This window comes from Mytilus californianus, unplaced genomic scaffold (assembly GCF_021869535.1).
Source record: "Mytilus californianus isolate M0D057914Y unplaced genomic scaffold, xbMytCali1.0.p SCAF_121, whole genome shotgun sequence".
In the NCBI taxonomy this organism is placed as follows: Eukaryota; Metazoa; Mollusca; class Bivalvia; order Mytilida; family Mytilidae; genus Mytilus; species Mytilus californianus.
In genome coordinates, this window is record NW_026262606.1 from 1 (window position 1) to 13605 (window position 13605).

General features: G+C 37.4%; 30 non-coding genes across 30 annotated transcripts; all 30 read left to right on the forward strand.

Annotated features, from left to right (window-relative positions):
• The first annotated feature begins 74 nt into the window (after window positions 1–74).
• Window positions 75–158, forward strand: Trnal-cag (transfer RNA leucine (anticodon CAG)). Its single transcript has one exon. It is a non-coding gene; the product is annotated as a tRNA-Leu (tRNA).
• A 374-nt stretch (window positions 159–532) lies between these two features.
• On the forward strand, window positions 533–616 carry Trnal-cag (transfer RNA leucine (anticodon CAG)). Its single transcript has one exon. It is a non-coding gene; the product is annotated as a tRNA-Leu (tRNA).
• Window positions 617–990: 374 nt separating this feature from the next.
• Trnal-cag (transfer RNA leucine (anticodon CAG)) lies at window positions 991–1074 on the forward strand. The gene has a single exon. It is a non-coding gene; the product is annotated as a tRNA-Leu (tRNA).
• A 374-nt stretch (window positions 1075–1448) lies between these two features.
• Trnal-cag (transfer RNA leucine (anticodon CAG)) lies at window positions 1449–1532 on the forward strand. Its single transcript has one exon. It is a non-coding gene; the product is annotated as a tRNA-Leu (tRNA).
• A 374-nt stretch (window positions 1533–1906) lies between these two features.
• Window positions 1907–1990, forward strand: Trnal-cag (transfer RNA leucine (anticodon CAG)). The gene has a single exon. It is a non-coding gene; the product is annotated as a tRNA-Leu (tRNA).
• Window positions 1991–2364: 374 nt separating this feature from the next.
• On the forward strand, window positions 2365–2448 carry Trnal-cag (transfer RNA leucine (anticodon CAG)). The gene has a single exon. It is a non-coding gene; the product is annotated as a tRNA-Leu (tRNA).
• A 374-nt stretch (window positions 2449–2822) lies between these two features.
• Window positions 2823–2906, forward strand: Trnal-cag (transfer RNA leucine (anticodon CAG)). The gene has a single exon. It is a non-coding gene; the product is annotated as a tRNA-Leu (tRNA).
• A 374-nt stretch (window positions 2907–3280) lies between these two features.
• On the forward strand, window positions 3281–3364 carry Trnal-cag (transfer RNA leucine (anticodon CAG)). The gene has a single exon. It is a non-coding gene; the product is annotated as a tRNA-Leu (tRNA).
• Window positions 3365–3738: 374 nt separating this feature from the next.
• On the forward strand, window positions 3739–3822 carry Trnal-cag (transfer RNA leucine (anticodon CAG)). Its single transcript has one exon. It is a non-coding gene; the product is annotated as a tRNA-Leu (tRNA).
• A 374-nt stretch (window positions 3823–4196) lies between these two features.
• Window positions 4197–4280, forward strand: Trnal-cag (transfer RNA leucine (anticodon CAG)). The gene has a single exon. It is a non-coding gene; the product is annotated as a tRNA-Leu (tRNA).
• Window positions 4281–4654: 374 nt separating this feature from the next.
• Window positions 4655–4738, forward strand: Trnal-cag (transfer RNA leucine (anticodon CAG)). The gene has a single exon. It is a non-coding gene; the product is annotated as a tRNA-Leu (tRNA).
• A 374-nt stretch (window positions 4739–5112) lies between these two features.
• Window positions 5113–5196, forward strand: Trnal-cag (transfer RNA leucine (anticodon CAG)). The gene has a single exon. It is a non-coding gene; the product is annotated as a tRNA-Leu (tRNA).
• Window positions 5197–5570: 374 nt separating this feature from the next.
• On the forward strand, window positions 5571–5654 carry Trnal-cag (transfer RNA leucine (anticodon CAG)). Its single transcript has one exon. It is a non-coding gene; the product is annotated as a tRNA-Leu (tRNA).
• Window positions 5655–6028: 374 nt separating this feature from the next.
• On the forward strand, window positions 6029–6112 carry Trnal-cag (transfer RNA leucine (anticodon CAG)). The gene has a single exon. It is a non-coding gene; the product is annotated as a tRNA-Leu (tRNA).
• A 374-nt stretch (window positions 6113–6486) lies between these two features.
• Trnal-cag (transfer RNA leucine (anticodon CAG)) lies at window positions 6487–6570 on the forward strand. The gene has a single exon. It is a non-coding gene; the product is annotated as a tRNA-Leu (tRNA).
• A 374-nt stretch (window positions 6571–6944) lies between these two features.
• Trnal-cag (transfer RNA leucine (anticodon CAG)) lies at window positions 6945–7028 on the forward strand. Its single transcript has one exon. It is a non-coding gene; the product is annotated as a tRNA-Leu (tRNA).
• A 374-nt stretch (window positions 7029–7402) lies between these two features.
• On the forward strand, window positions 7403–7486 carry Trnal-cag (transfer RNA leucine (anticodon CAG)). Its single transcript has one exon. It is a non-coding gene; the product is annotated as a tRNA-Leu (tRNA).
• Window positions 7487–7860: 374 nt separating this feature from the next.
• Trnal-cag (transfer RNA leucine (anticodon CAG)) lies at window positions 7861–7944 on the forward strand. The gene has a single exon. It is a non-coding gene; the product is annotated as a tRNA-Leu (tRNA).
• A 374-nt stretch (window positions 7945–8318) lies between these two features.
• Trnal-cag (transfer RNA leucine (anticodon CAG)) lies at window positions 8319–8402 on the forward strand. Its single transcript has one exon. It is a non-coding gene; the product is annotated as a tRNA-Leu (tRNA).
• Window positions 8403–8776: 374 nt separating this feature from the next.
• On the forward strand, window positions 8777–8860 carry Trnal-cag (transfer RNA leucine (anticodon CAG)). The gene has a single exon. It is a non-coding gene; the product is annotated as a tRNA-Leu (tRNA).
• A 374-nt stretch (window positions 8861–9234) lies between these two features.
• Window positions 9235–9318, forward strand: Trnal-cag (transfer RNA leucine (anticodon CAG)). Its single transcript has one exon. It is a non-coding gene; the product is annotated as a tRNA-Leu (tRNA).
• Window positions 9319–9692: 374 nt separating this feature from the next.
• On the forward strand, window positions 9693–9776 carry Trnal-cag (transfer RNA leucine (anticodon CAG)). The gene has a single exon. It is a non-coding gene; the product is annotated as a tRNA-Leu (tRNA).
• A 374-nt stretch (window positions 9777–10150) lies between these two features.
• On the forward strand, window positions 10151–10234 carry Trnal-cag (transfer RNA leucine (anticodon CAG)). The gene has a single exon. It is a non-coding gene; the product is annotated as a tRNA-Leu (tRNA).
• Window positions 10235–10608: 374 nt separating this feature from the next.
• Window positions 10609–10692, forward strand: Trnal-cag (transfer RNA leucine (anticodon CAG)). The gene has a single exon. It is a non-coding gene; the product is annotated as a tRNA-Leu (tRNA).
• A 374-nt stretch (window positions 10693–11066) lies between these two features.
• Trnal-cag (transfer RNA leucine (anticodon CAG)) lies at window positions 11067–11150 on the forward strand. Its single transcript has one exon. It is a non-coding gene; the product is annotated as a tRNA-Leu (tRNA).
• A 374-nt stretch (window positions 11151–11524) lies between these two features.
• On the forward strand, window positions 11525–11608 carry Trnal-cag (transfer RNA leucine (anticodon CAG)). The gene has a single exon. It is a non-coding gene; the product is annotated as a tRNA-Leu (tRNA).
• A 374-nt stretch (window positions 11609–11982) lies between these two features.
• Window positions 11983–12066, forward strand: Trnal-cag (transfer RNA leucine (anticodon CAG)). The gene has a single exon. It is a non-coding gene; the product is annotated as a tRNA-Leu (tRNA).
• A 374-nt stretch (window positions 12067–12440) lies between these two features.
• Trnal-cag (transfer RNA leucine (anticodon CAG)) lies at window positions 12441–12524 on the forward strand. The gene has a single exon. It is a non-coding gene; the product is annotated as a tRNA-Leu (tRNA).
• A 374-nt stretch (window positions 12525–12898) lies between these two features.
• Window positions 12899–12982, forward strand: Trnal-cag (transfer RNA leucine (anticodon CAG)). Its single transcript has one exon. It is a non-coding gene; the product is annotated as a tRNA-Leu (tRNA).
• Window positions 12983–13356: 374 nt separating this feature from the next.
• On the forward strand, window positions 13357–13440 carry Trnal-cag (transfer RNA leucine (anticodon CAG)). Its single transcript has one exon. It is a non-coding gene; the product is annotated as a tRNA-Leu (tRNA).
• The last annotated feature ends 165 nt before the right edge of the window (window positions 13441–13605 follow it).

Sequence of the window (13605 nt, forward strand, 5' to 3'; positions counted from 1 at the left end):
AGTGTCAATTTTGATGTCTTGTTATTTGGGTGCTGAGATATAAAGGGACAAATTAGTGTCAATTTTGATGTCTTGTCAGGATGGCCGAGTGGTCTAAGGCGCTGCGTTCAGGTCGCAGTCTGGTTCTCCAGGCGTGGGTTCGAATCCCACTTCTGACAAATTGTATATTTTTATTGGCACCTATACATGTTATAGACATCTCAGGAACAGTTTAACCATTGAAAAAGATGTTTGACACAATACCGCCAATTCTTAGATGCGCAAACTCTGTTTTTAATGAAAAGAACCTCTTTAAATCTCGTTTCTGAACGAGGATATTCTCTTAATTGACATGCAAGAAGTGTTTTATCGAAGCAATTACTTATAATTCTATCTATAAAAGTTTGATCTGATCCAGGACTCTAACTAGGCTTGAATTGAAGCATTTATTTGGGTGCTGAGATATAAAGGGACAAATTAGTGTCAATTTTGATGTCTTGTTATTTGGGTGCTGAGATATAAAGGGACAAATTAGTGTCAATTTTGATGTCTTGTCAGGATGGCCGAGTGGTCTAAGGCGCTGCGTTCAGGTCGCAGTCTGGTTCTCCAGGCGTGGGTTCGAATCCCACTTCTGACAAATTGTATATTTTTATTGGCACCTATACATGTTATAGACATCTCAGGAACAGTTTAACCATTGAAAAAGATGTTTGACACAATACCGCCAATTCTTAGATGCGCAAACTCTGTTTTTAATGAAAAGAACCTCTTTAAATCTCGTTTCTGAACGAGGATATTCTCTTAATTGACATGCAAGAAGTGTTTTATCGAAGCAATTACTTATAATTCTATCTATAAAAGTTTGATCTGATCCAGGACTCTAACTAGGCTTGAATTGAAGCATTTATTTGGGTGCTGAGATATAAAGGGACAAATTAGTGTCAATTTTGATGTCTTGTTATTTGGGTGCTGAGATATAAAGGGACAAATTAGTGTCAATTTTGATGTCTTGTCAGGATGGCCGAGTGGTCTAAGGCGCTGCGTTCAGGTCGCAGTCTGGTTCTCCAGGCGTGGGTTCGAATCCCACTTCTGACAAATTGTATATTTTTATTGGCACCTATACATGTTATAGACATCTCAGGAACAGTTTAACCATTGAAAAAGATGTTTGACACAATACCGCCAATTCTTAGATGCGCAAACTCTGTTTTTAATGAAAAGAACCTCTTTAAATCTCGTTTCTGAACGAGGATATTCTCTTAATTGACATGCAAGAAGTGTTTTATCGAAGCAATTACTTATAATTCTATCTATAAAAGTTTGATCTGATCCAGGACTCTAACTAGGCTTGAATTGAAGCATTTATTTGGGTGCTGAGATATAAAGGGACAAATTAGTGTCAATTTTGATGTCTTGTTATTTGGGTGCTGAGATATAAAGGGACAAATTAGTGTCAATTTTGATGTCTTGTCAGGATGGCCGAGTGGTCTAAGGCGCTGCGTTCAGGTCGCAGTCTGGTTCTCCAGGCGTGGGTTCGAATCCCACTTCTGACAAATTGTATATTTTTATTGGCACCTATACATGTTATAGACATCTCAGGAACAGTTTAACCATTGAAAAAGATGTTTGACACAATACCGCCAATTCTTAGATGCGCAAACTCTGTTTTTAATGAAAAGAACCTCTTTAAATCTCGTTTCTGAACGAGGATATTCTCTTAATTGACATGCAAGAAGTGTTTTATCGAAGCAATTACTTATAATTCTATCTATAAAAGTTTGATCTGATCCAGGACTCTAACTAGGCTTGAATTGAAGCATTTATTTGGGTGCTGAGATATAAAGGGACAAATTAGTGTCAATTTTGATGTCTTGTTATTTGGGTGCTGAGATATAAAGGGACAAATTAGTGTCAATTTTGATGTCTTGTCAGGATGGCCGAGTGGTCTAAGGCGCTGCGTTCAGGTCGCAGTCTGGTTCTCCAGGCGTGGGTTCGAATCCCACTTCTGACAAATTGTATATTTTTATTGGCACCTATACATGTTATAGACATCTCAGGAACAGTTTAACCATTGAAAAAGATGTTTGACACAATACCGCCAATTCTTAGATGCGCAAACTCTGTTTTTAATGAAAAGAACCTCTTTAAATCTCGTTTCTGAACGAGGATATTCTCTTAATTGACATGCAAGAAGTGTTTTATCGAAGCAATTACTTATAATTCTATCTATAAAAGTTTGATCTGATCCAGGACTCTAACTAGGCTTGAATTGAAGCATTTATTTGGGTGCTGAGATATAAAGGGACAAATTAGTGTCAATTTTGATGTCTTGTTATTTGGGTGCTGAGATATAAAGGGACAAATTAGTGTCAATTTTGATGTCTTGTCAGGATGGCCGAGTGGTCTAAGGCGCTGCGTTCAGGTCGCAGTCTGGTTCTCCAGGCGTGGGTTCGAATCCCACTTCTGACAAATTGTATATTTTTATTGGCACCTATACATGTTATAGACATCTCAGGAACAGTTTAACCATTGAAAAAGATGTTTGACACAATACCGCCAATTCTTAGATGCGCAAACTCTGTTTTTAATGAAAAGAACCTCTTTAAATCTCGTTTCTGAACGAGGATATTCTCTTAATTGACATGCAAGAAGTGTTTTATCGAAGCAATTACTTATAATTCTATCTATAAAAGTTTGATCTGATCCAGGACTCTAACTAGGCTTGAATTGAAGCATTTATTTGGGTGCTGAGATATAAAGGGACAAATTAGTGTCAATTTTGATGTCTTGTTATTTGGGTGCTGAGATATAAAGGGACAAATTAGTGTCAATTTTGATGTCTTGTCAGGATGGCCGAGTGGTCTAAGGCGCTGCGTTCAGGTCGCAGTCTGGTTCTCCAGGCGTGGGTTCGAATCCCACTTCTGACAAATTGTATATTTTTATTGGCACCTATACATGTTATAGACATCTCAGGAACAGTTTAACCATTGAAAAAGATGTTTGACACAATACCGCCAATTCTTAGATGCGCAAACTCTGTTTTTAATGAAAAGAACCTCTTTAAATCTCGTTTCTGAACGAGGATATTCTCTTAATTGACATGCAAGAAGTGTTTTATCGAAGCAATTACTTATAATTCTATCTATAAAAGTTTGATCTGATCCAGGACTCTAACTAGGCTTGAATTGAAGCATTTATTTGGGTGCTGAGATATAAAGGGACAAATTAGTGTCAATTTTGATGTCTTGTTATTTGGGTGCTGAGATATAAAGGGACAAATTAGTGTCAATTTTGATGTCTTGTCAGGATGGCCGAGTGGTCTAAGGCGCTGCGTTCAGGTCGCAGTCTGGTTCTCCAGGCGTGGGTTCGAATCCCACTTCTGACAAATTGTATATTTTTATTGGCACCTATACATGTTATAGACATCTCAGGAACAGTTTAACCATTGAAAAAGATGTTTGACACAATACCGCCAATTCTTAGATGCGCAAACTCTGTTTTTAATGAAAAGAACCTCTTTAAATCTCGTTTCTGAACGAGGATATTCTCTTAATTGACATGCAAGAAGTGTTTTATCGAAGCAATTACTTATAATTCTATCTATAAAAGTTTGATCTGATCCAGGACTCTAACTAGGCTTGAATTGAAGCATTTATTTGGGTGCTGAGATATAAAGGGACAAATTAGTGTCAATTTTGATGTCTTGTTATTTGGGTGCTGAGATATAAAGGGACAAATTAGTGTCAATTTTGATGTCTTGTCAGGATGGCCGAGTGGTCTAAGGCGCTGCGTTCAGGTCGCAGTCTGGTTCTCCAGGCGTGGGTTCGAATCCCACTTCTGACAAATTGTATATTTTTATTGGCACCTATACATGTTATAGACATCTCAGGAACAGTTTAACCATTGAAAAAGATGTTTGACACAATACCGCCAATTCTTAGATGCGCAAACTCTGTTTTTAATGAAAAGAACCTCTTTAAATCTCGTTTCTGAACGAGGATATTCTCTTAATTGACATGCAAGAAGTGTTTTATCGAAGCAATTACTTATAATTCTATCTATAAAAGTTTGATCTGATCCAGGACTCTAACTAGGCTTGAATTGAAGCATTTATTTGGGTGCTGAGATATAAAGGGACAAATTAGTGTCAATTTTGATGTCTTGTTATTTGGGTGCTGAGATATAAAGGGACAAATTAGTGTCAATTTTGATGTCTTGTCAGGATGGCCGAGTGGTCTAAGGCGCTGCGTTCAGGTCGCAGTCTGGTTCTCCAGGCGTGGGTTCGAATCCCACTTCTGACAAATTGTATATTTTTATTGGCACCTATACATGTTATAGACATCTCAGGAACAGTTTAACCATTGAAAAAGATGTTTGACACAATACCGCCAATTCTTAGATGCGCAAACTCTGTTTTTAATGAAAAGAACCTCTTTAAATCTCGTTTCTGAACGAGGATATTCTCTTAATTGACATGCAAGAAGTGTTTTATCGAAGCAATTACTTATAATTCTATCTATAAAAGTTTGATCTGATCCAGGACTCTAACTAGGCTTGAATTGAAGCATTTATTTGGGTGCTGAGATATAAAGGGACAAATTAGTGTCAATTTTGATGTCTTGTTATTTGGGTGCTGAGATATAAAGGGACAAATTAGTGTCAATTTTGATGTCTTGTCAGGATGGCCGAGTGGTCTAAGGCGCTGCGTTCAGGTCGCAGTCTGGTTCTCCAGGCGTGGGTTCGAATCCCACTTCTGACAAATTGTATATTTTTATTGGCACCTATACATGTTATAGACATCTCAGGAACAGTTTAACCATTGAAAAAGATGTTTGACACAATACCGCCAATTCTTAGATGCGCAAACTCTGTTTTTAATGAAAAGAACCTCTTTAAATCTCGTTTCTGAACGAGGATATTCTCTTAATTGACATGCAAGAAGTGTTTTATCGAAGCAATTACTTATAATTCTATCTATAAAAGTTTGATCTGATCCAGGACTCTAACTAGGCTTGAATTGAAGCATTTATTTGGGTGCTGAGATATAAAGGGACAAATTAGTGTCAATTTTGATGTCTTGTTATTTGGGTGCTGAGATATAAAGGGACAAATTAGTGTCAATTTTGATGTCTTGTCAGGATGGCCGAGTGGTCTAAGGCGCTGCGTTCAGGTCGCAGTCTGGTTCTCCAGGCGTGGGTTCGAATCCCACTTCTGACAAATTGTATATTTTTATTGGCACCTATACATGTTATAGACATCTCAGGAACAGTTTAACCATTGAAAAAGATGTTTGACACAATACCGCCAATTCTTAGATGCGCAAACTCTGTTTTTAATGAAAAGAACCTCTTTAAATCTCGTTTCTGAACGAGGATATTCTCTTAATTGACATGCAAGAAGTGTTTTATCGAAGCAATTACTTATAATTCTATCTATAAAAGTTTGATCTGATCCAGGACTCTAACTAGGCTTGAATTGAAGCATTTATTTGGGTGCTGAGATATAAAGGGACAAATTAGTGTCAATTTTGATGTCTTGTTATTTGGGTGCTGAGATATAAAGGGACAAATTAGTGTCAATTTTGATGTCTTGTCAGGATGGCCGAGTGGTCTAAGGCGCTGCGTTCAGGTCGCAGTCTGGTTCTCCAGGCGTGGGTTCGAATCCCACTTCTGACAAATTGTATATTTTTATTGGCACCTATACATGTTATAGACATCTCAGGAACAGTTTAACCATTGAAAAAGATGTTTGACACAATACCGCCAATTCTTAGATGCGCAAACTCTGTTTTTAATGAAAAGAACCTCTTTAAATCTCGTTTCTGAACGAGGATATTCTCTTAATTGACATGCAAGAAGTGTTTTATCGAAGCAATTACTTATAATTCTATCTATAAAAGTTTGATCTGATCCAGGACTCTAACTAGGCTTGAATTGAAGCATTTATTTGGGTGCTGAGATATAAAGGGACAAATTAGTGTCAATTTTGATGTCTTGTTATTTGGGTGCTGAGATATAAAGGGACAAATTAGTGTCAATTTTGATGTCTTGTCAGGATGGCCGAGTGGTCTAAGGCGCTGCGTTCAGGTCGCAGTCTGGTTCTCCAGGCGTGGGTTCGAATCCCACTTCTGACAAATTGTATATTTTTATTGGCACCTATACATGTTATAGACATCTCAGGAACAGTTTAACCATTGAAAAAGATGTTTGACACAATACCGCCAATTCTTAGATGCGCAAACTCTGTTTTTAATGAAAAGAACCTCTTTAAATCTCGTTTCTGAACGAGGATATTCTCTTAATTGACATGCAAGAAGTGTTTTATCGAAGCAATTACTTATAATTCTATCTATAAAAGTTTGATCTGATCCAGGACTCTAACTAGGCTTGAATTGAAGCATTTATTTGGGTGCTGAGATATAAAGGGACAAATTAGTGTCAATTTTGATGTCTTGTTATTTGGGTGCTGAGATATAAAGGGACAAATTAGTGTCAATTTTGATGTCTTGTCAGGATGGCCGAGTGGTCTAAGGCGCTGCGTTCAGGTCGCAGTCTGGTTCTCCAGGCGTGGGTTCGAATCCCACTTCTGACAAATTGTATATTTTTATTGGCACCTATACATGTTATAGACATCTCAGGAACAGTTTAACCATTGAAAAAGATGTTTGACACAATACCGCCAATTCTTAGATGCGCAAACTCTGTTTTTAATGAAAAGAACCTCTTTAAATCTCGTTTCTGAACGAGGATATTCTCTTAATTGACATGCAAGAAGTGTTTTATCGAAGCAATTACTTATAATTCTATCTATAAAAGTTTGATCTGATCCAGGACTCTAACTAGGCTTGAATTGAAGCATTTATTTGGGTGCTGAGATATAAAGGGACAAATTAGTGTCAATTTTGATGTCTTGTTATTTGGGTGCTGAGATATAAAGGGACAAATTAGTGTCAATTTTGATGTCTTGTCAGGATGGCCGAGTGGTCTAAGGCGCTGCGTTCAGGTCGCAGTCTGGTTCTCCAGGCGTGGGTTCGAATCCCACTTCTGACAAATTGTATATTTTTATTGGCACCTATACATGTTATAGACATCTCAGGAACAGTTTAACCATTGAAAAAGATGTTTGACACAATACCGCCAATTCTTAGATGCGCAAACTCTGTTTTTAATGAAAAGAACCTCTTTAAATCTCGTTTCTGAACGAGGATATTCTCTTAATTGACATGCAAGAAGTGTTTTATCGAAGCAATTACTTATAATTCTATCTATAAAAGTTTGATCTGATCCAGGACTCTAACTAGGCTTGAATTGAAGCATTTATTTGGGTGCTGAGATATAAAGGGACAAATTAGTGTCAATTTTGATGTCTTGTTATTTGGGTGCTGAGATATAAAGGGACAAATTAGTGTCAATTTTGATGTCTTGTCAGGATGGCCGAGTGGTCTAAGGCGCTGCGTTCAGGTCGCAGTCTGGTTCTCCAGGCGTGGGTTCGAATCCCACTTCTGACAAATTGTATATTTTTATTGGCACCTATACATGTTATAGACATCTCAGGAACAGTTTAACCATTGAAAAAGATGTTTGACACAATACCGCCAATTCTTAGATGCGCAAACTCTGTTTTTAATGAAAAGAACCTCTTTAAATCTCGTTTCTGAACGAGGATATTCTCTTAATTGACATGCAAGAAGTGTTTTATCGAAGCAATTACTTATAATTCTATCTATAAAAGTTTGATCTGATCCAGGACTCTAACTAGGCTTGAATTGAAGCATTTATTTGGGTGCTGAGATATAAAGGGACAAATTAGTGTCAATTTTGATGTCTTGTTATTTGGGTGCTGAGATATAAAGGGACAAATTAGTGTCAATTTTGATGTCTTGTCAGGATGGCCGAGTGGTCTAAGGCGCTGCGTTCAGGTCGCAGTCTGGTTCTCCAGGCGTGGGTTCGAATCCCACTTCTGACAAATTGTATATTTTTATTGGCACCTATACATGTTATAGACATCTCAGGAACAGTTTAACCATTGAAAAAGATGTTTGACACAATACCGCCAATTCTTAGATGCGCAAACTCTGTTTTTAATGAAAAGAACCTCTTTAAATCTCGTTTCTGAACGAGGATATTCTCTTAATTGACATGCAAGAAGTGTTTTATCGAAGCAATTACTTATAATTCTATCTATAAAAGTTTGATCTGATCCAGGACTCTAACTAGGCTTGAATTGAAGCATTTATTTGGGTGCTGAGATATAAAGGGACAAATTAGTGTCAATTTTGATGTCTTGTTATTTGGGTGCTGAGATATAAAGGGACAAATTAGTGTCAATTTTGATGTCTTGTCAGGATGGCCGAGTGGTCTAAGGCGCTGCGTTCAGGTCGCAGTCTGGTTCTCCAGGCGTGGGTTCGAATCCCACTTCTGACAAATTGTATATTTTTATTGGCACCTATACATGTTATAGACATCTCAGGAACAGTTTAACCATTGAAAAAGATGTTTGACACAATACCGCCAATTCTTAGATGCGCAAACTCTGTTTTTAATGAAAAGAACCTCTTTAAATCTCGTTTCTGAACGAGGATATTCTCTTAATTGACATGCAAGAAGTGTTTTATCGAAGCAATTACTTATAATTCTATCTATAAAAGTTTGATCTGATCCAGGACTCTAACTAGGCTTGAATTGAAGCATTTATTTGGGTGCTGAGATATAAAGGGACAAATTAGTGTCAATTTTGATGTCTTGTTATTTGGGTGCTGAGATATAAAGGGACAAATTAGTGTCAATTTTGATGTCTTGTCAGGATGGCCGAGTGGTCTAAGGCGCTGCGTTCAGGTCGCAGTCTGGTTCTCCAGGCGTGGGTTCGAATCCCACTTCTGACAAATTGTATATTTTTATTGGCACCTATACATGTTATAGACATCTCAGGAACAGTTTAACCATTGAAAAAGATGTTTGACACAATACCGCCAATTCTTAGATGCGCAAACTCTGTTTTTAATGAAAAGAACCTCTTTAAATCTCGTTTCTGAACGAGGATATTCTCTTAATTGACATGCAAGAAGTGTTTTATCGAAGCAATTACTTATAATTCTATCTATAAAAGTTTGATCTGATCCAGGACTCTAACTAGGCTTGAATTGAAGCATTTATTTGGGTGCTGAGATATAAAGGGACAAATTAGTGTCAATTTTGATGTCTTGTTATTTGGGTGCTGAGATATAAAGGGACAAATTAGTGTCAATTTTGATGTCTTGTCAGGATGGCCGAGTGGTCTAAGGCGCTGCGTTCAGGTCGCAGTCTGGTTCTCCAGGCGTGGGTTCGAATCCCACTTCTGACAAATTGTATATTTTTATTGGCACCTATACATGTTATAGACATCTCAGGAACAGTTTAACCATTGAAAAAGATGTTTGACACAATACCGCCAATTCTTAGATGCGCAAACTCTGTTTTTAATGAAAAGAACCTCTTTAAATCTCGTTTCTGAACGAGGATATTCTCTTAATTGACATGCAAGAAGTGTTTTATCGAAGCAATTACTTATAATTCTATCTATAAAAGTTTGATCTGATCCAGGACTCTAACTAGGCTTGAATTGAAGCATTTATTTGGGTGCTGAGATATAAAGGGACAAATTAGTGTCAATTTTGATGTCTTGTTATTTGGGTGCTGAGATATAAAGGGACAAATTAGTGTCAATTTTGATGTCTTGTCAGGATGGCCGAGTGGTCTAAGGCGCTGCGTTCAGGTCGCAGTCTGGTTCTCCAGGCGTGGGTTCGAATCCCACTTCTGACAAATTGTATATTTTTATTGGCACCTATACATGTTATAGACATCTCAGGAACAGTTTAACCATTGAAAAAGATGTTTGACACAATACCGCCAATTCTTAGATGCGCAAACTCTGTTTTTAATGAAAAGAACCTCTTTAAATCTCGTTTCTGAACGAGGATATTCTCTTAATTGACATGCAAGAAGTGTTTTATCGAAGCAATTACTTATAATTCTATCTATAAAAGTTTGATCTGATCCAGGACTCTAACTAGGCTTGAATTGAAGCATTTATTTGGGTGCTGAGATATAAAGGGACAAATTAGTGTCAATTTTGATGTCTTGTTATTTGGGTGCTGAGATATAAAGGGACAAATTAGTGTCAATTTTGATGTCTTGTCAGGATGGCCGAGTGGTCTAAGGCGCTGCGTTCAGGTCGCAGTCTGGTTCTCCAGGCGTGGGTTCGAATCCCACTTCTGACAAATTGTATATTTTTATTGGCACCTATACATGTTATAGACATCTCAGGAACAGTTTAACCATTGAAAAAGATGTTTGACACAATACCGCCAATTCTTAGATGCGCAAACTCTGTTTTTAATGAAAAGAACCTCTTTAAATCTCGTTTCTGAACGAGGATATTCTCTTAATTGACATGCAAGAAGTGTTTTATCGAAGCAATTACTTATAATTCTATCTATAAAAGTTTGATCTGATCCAGGACTCTAACTAGGCTTGAATTGAAGCATTTATTTGGGTGCTGAGATATAAAGGGACAAATTAGTGTCAATTTTGATGTCTTGTTATTTGGGTGCTGAGATATAAAGGGACAAATTAGTGTCAATTTTGATGTCTTGTCAGGATGGCCGAGTGGTCTAAGGCGCTGCGTTCAGGTCGCAGTCTGGTTCTCCAGGCGTGGGTTCGAATCCCACTTCTGACAAATTGTATATTTTTATTGGCACCTATACATGTTATAGACATCTCAGGAACAGTTTAACCATTGAAAAAGATGTTTGACACAATACCGCCAATTCTTAGATGCGCAAACTCTGTTTTTAATGAAAAGAACCTCTTTAAATCTCGTTTCTGAACGAGGATATTCTCTTAATTGACATGCAAGAAGTGTTTTATCGAAGCAATTACTTATAATTCTATCTATAAAAGTTTGATCTGATCCAGGACTCTAACTAGGCTTGAATTGAAGCATTTATTTGGGTGCTGAGATATAAAGGGACAAATTAGTGTCAATTTTGATGTCTTGTTATTTGGGTGCTGAGATATAAAGGGACAAATTAGTGTCAATTTTGATGTCTTGTCAGGATGGCCGAGTGGTCTAAGGCGCTGCGTTCAGGTCGCAGTCTGGTTCTCCAGGCGTGGGTTCGAATCCCACTTCTGACAAATTGTATATTTTTATTGGCACCTATACATGTTATAGACATCTCAGGAACAGTTTAACCATTGAAAAAGATGTTTGACACAATACCGCCAATTCTTAGATGCGCAAACTCTGTTTTTAATGAAAAGAACCTCTTTAAATCTCGTTTCTGAACGAGGATATTCTCTTAATTGACATGCAAGAAGTGTTTTATCGAAGCAATTACTTATAATTCTATCTATAAAAGTTTGATCTGATCCAGGACTCTAACTAGGCTTGAATTGAAGCATTTATTTGGGTGCTGAGATATAAAGGGACAAATTAGTGTCAATTTTGATGTCTTGTTATTTGGGTGCTGAGATATAAAGGGACAAATTAGTGTCAATTTTGATGTCTTGTCAGGATGGCCGAGTGGTCTAAGGCGCTGCGTTCAGGTCGCAGTCTGGTTCTCCAGGCGTGGGTTCGAATCCCACTTCTGACAAATTGTATATTTTTATTGGCACCTATACATGTTATAGACATCTCAGGAACAGTTTAACCATTGAAAAAGATGTTTGACACAATACCGCCAATTCTTAGATGCGCAAACTCTGTTTTTAATGAAAAGAACCTCTTTAAATCTCGTTTCTGAACGAGGATATTCTCTTAATTGACATGCAAGAAGTGTTTTATCGAAGCAATTACTTATAATTCTATCTATAAAAGTTTGATCTGATCCAGGACTCTAACTAGGCTTGAATTGAAGCATTTATTTGGGTGCTGAGATATAAAGGGACAAATTAGTGTCAATTTTGATGTCTTGTTATTTGGGTGCTGAGATATAAAGGGACAAATTAGTGTCAATTTTGATGTCTTGTCAGGATGGCCGAGTGGTCTAAGGCGCTGCGTTCAGGTCGCAGTCTGGTTCTCCAGGCGTGGGTTCGAATCCCACTTCTGACAAATTGTATATTTTTATTGGCACCTATACATGTTATAGACATCTCAGTAACAGTTTAACCATTGAAAAAGATGTTTGACACAATACCGCCAATTCTTAGATGCGCAAACTCTGTTTTTAATGAAAAGAACCTCTTTAAATCTCGTTTCTGAACGAGGATATTCTCTTAATTGACATGCAAGAAGTGTTTTATCGAAGCAATTACTTATAATTCTATCTATAAAAGTTTGATCTGATCCAGGACTCTAACTAGGCTTGAATTGAAGCATTTATTTGGGTGCTGAGATATAAAGGGACAAATTAGTGTCAATTTTGATGTCTTGTTATTTGGGTGCTGAGATATAAAGGGACAAATTAGTGTCAATTTTGATGTCTTGTCAGGATGGCCGAGTGGTCTAAGGCGCTGCGTTCAGGTCGCAGTCTGGTTCTCCAGGCGTGGGTTCGAATCCCACTTCTGACAAATTGTATATTTTTATTGGCACCTATACATGTTATAGACATCTCAGGAACAGTTTAACCATTGAAAAAGATGTTTGACACAATACCGCCAATTCTTAGATGCGCAAACTCTGTTTTTAATGAAAAGAACCTCTTTAAATCTCGTTTCTGAACGAGGATATTCTCTTAATTGACATGCAAGAAGTGTTTTATCGAAGCAATTACTTATAATTCTATCTATAAAAGTTTGATCTGATCCAGGACTCTAACTAGGCTTGAATTGAAGCATTTATTTGGGTGCTGAGATATAAAGGGACAAATTAGTGTCAATTTTGATGTCTTGTTATTTGGGTGCTGAGATATAAAGGGACAAATTAGTGTCAATTTTGATGTCTTGTCAGGATGGCCGAGTGGTCTAAGGCGCTGCGTTCAGGTCGCAGTCTGGTTCTCCAGGCGTGGGTTCGAATCCCACTTCTGACAAATTGTATATTTTTATTGGCACCTATACATGTTATAGACATCTCAGTAACAGTTTAACCATTGAAAAAGATGTTTGACACAATACCGCCAATTCTTAGATGCGCAAACTCTGTTTTTAATGAAAAGAACCTCTTTAAATCTCGTTTCTGAACGAGGATATTCTCTTAATTGACATGCAAGAAGTGTTTTATCGAAGCAATTACTTATAATTCTATCTATAAAAGTTTGATCTGATCCAGGACTCTAACTAGGCTTGAATTGAAGCATTTATTTGGGTGCTGAGATATAAAGGGACAAATTAGTGTCAATTTTGATGTCTTGTTATTTGGGTGCTGAGATATAAAGGGACAAATTAGTGTCAATTTTGATGTCTTGTCAGGATGGCCGAGTGGTCTAAGGCGCTGCGTTCAGGTCGCAGTCTGGTTCTCCAGGCGTGGGTTCGAATCCCACTTCTGACAAATTGTATATTTTTATTGGCACCTATACATGTTATAGACATCTCAGGAACAGTTTAACCATTGAAAAAGATGTTTGACACAATACCGCCAATTCTTAGATGCGCAAACTCTGTTTTTAATGAAAAGAACCTCTTTAAATCTCGTTTCTGAACGAGGATATTCTCT